This window comes from Dermacentor silvarum, chromosome 1, assembly GCF_013339745.2.
Source record: "Dermacentor silvarum isolate Dsil-2018 chromosome 1, BIME_Dsil_1.4, whole genome shotgun sequence".
Classification (NCBI taxonomy): domain Eukaryota; kingdom Metazoa; phylum Arthropoda; class Arachnida; order Ixodida; family Ixodidae; genus Dermacentor; species Dermacentor silvarum.
In genome coordinates this window covers 81,494,647-81,495,551 of record NC_051154.1, presented here as the reverse complement: position 1 = coordinate 81,495,551, position 905 = coordinate 81,494,647, and the positions used below count along the sequence as shown (strand labels likewise).

General features: G+C 50.1%; 1 protein-coding gene across 1 annotated transcript in view; it reads left to right on the top strand.

Moving 5' to 3' along the window:
• Window positions 1–538: 538 nt before the first annotated feature.
• Window positions 539–905, top strand: part of LOC119431589 (uncharacterized) — a 37,382-nt gene continuing 37,015 nt past the window's right edge. The window contains exon 1 of the mRNA XM_037699071.2: window positions 539–718. The gene's annotated coding sequence lies outside the window, so the exon portion shown is untranslated. The remainder of the gene's footprint in view (window positions 719–905) is intronic.

Genomic DNA, 905 nt, shown 5'->3' with positions numbered 1-905 from the left:
GTCCAACGGGAAGTATTTCGAAGGTGGCTATGTTGATGTATCTGAAAGCTTATGAAATGAGTTTTTTTTTTTTTTTAAACGTACTGCACGAACTTTTCGATTCTAACTCTCGTAGATTCGAACAAGTGCGTAGAATATGCCGTATTTCTTAAAAGTAACTTATGTAGTTGCGTTCGACGATAGCCTTCGTCTGGTGCTAAGTGCAAGCAATATTTTCGCTATAAATGGAGGACCACTGTATAGCTGCGTTAACAGTTTGAACGCTTCACGTAGCATAAAAAAATTATGCCAGTTTCACATTAGTTTCGGTACATTTCTCGTACTATGAGAGGTCCAGCATTTTGCCCTGCGTTTGTATATTTTCTCGAACGCTAAACGGTGCGCAAAACGCGTTAGGCACTCCAGCTGATGTCCACACATTGAAAATACATGGTCGTCCTCCTTGGAACGGCGTATACTTCCACCCCTCCATACGGCTGGATAGGTGGCAGCAGGGACCCACTAATTGGCTCATGCGCTGACGGCGGGCAGCAGCATGGCCATTGCTAGCGCCCAGAACCAACCAGTGCGGCTGCGAGGCACGTTCTCGCCGCGCACTGTCGCGAGCCTTCGAATGCCTTCGAAGTGAACCGGCCCATCGGACGCTGAGCCAAGGTGGGCCATGTAAACGACGCTAGCGACCGCCATCCGAGGAAGCCCGATTTACAGCCTGTTCCAGGTACTGCAGCGTCGATTTTTCTCGCTCTTTCTAACGGGGCCGAAAGTGCAGCGCATGGGCTCCGCTGTAGGTGTCTCGCGGGGTCTGTAAGGCTTACCGGTGTTCAGTGTTTACCGTGAGTGCTTGCCAGCAAGTGCGCCATTGCTATCAAAGTGGGTCGTTGGAATTGTCGGCGGAGATTCTGATG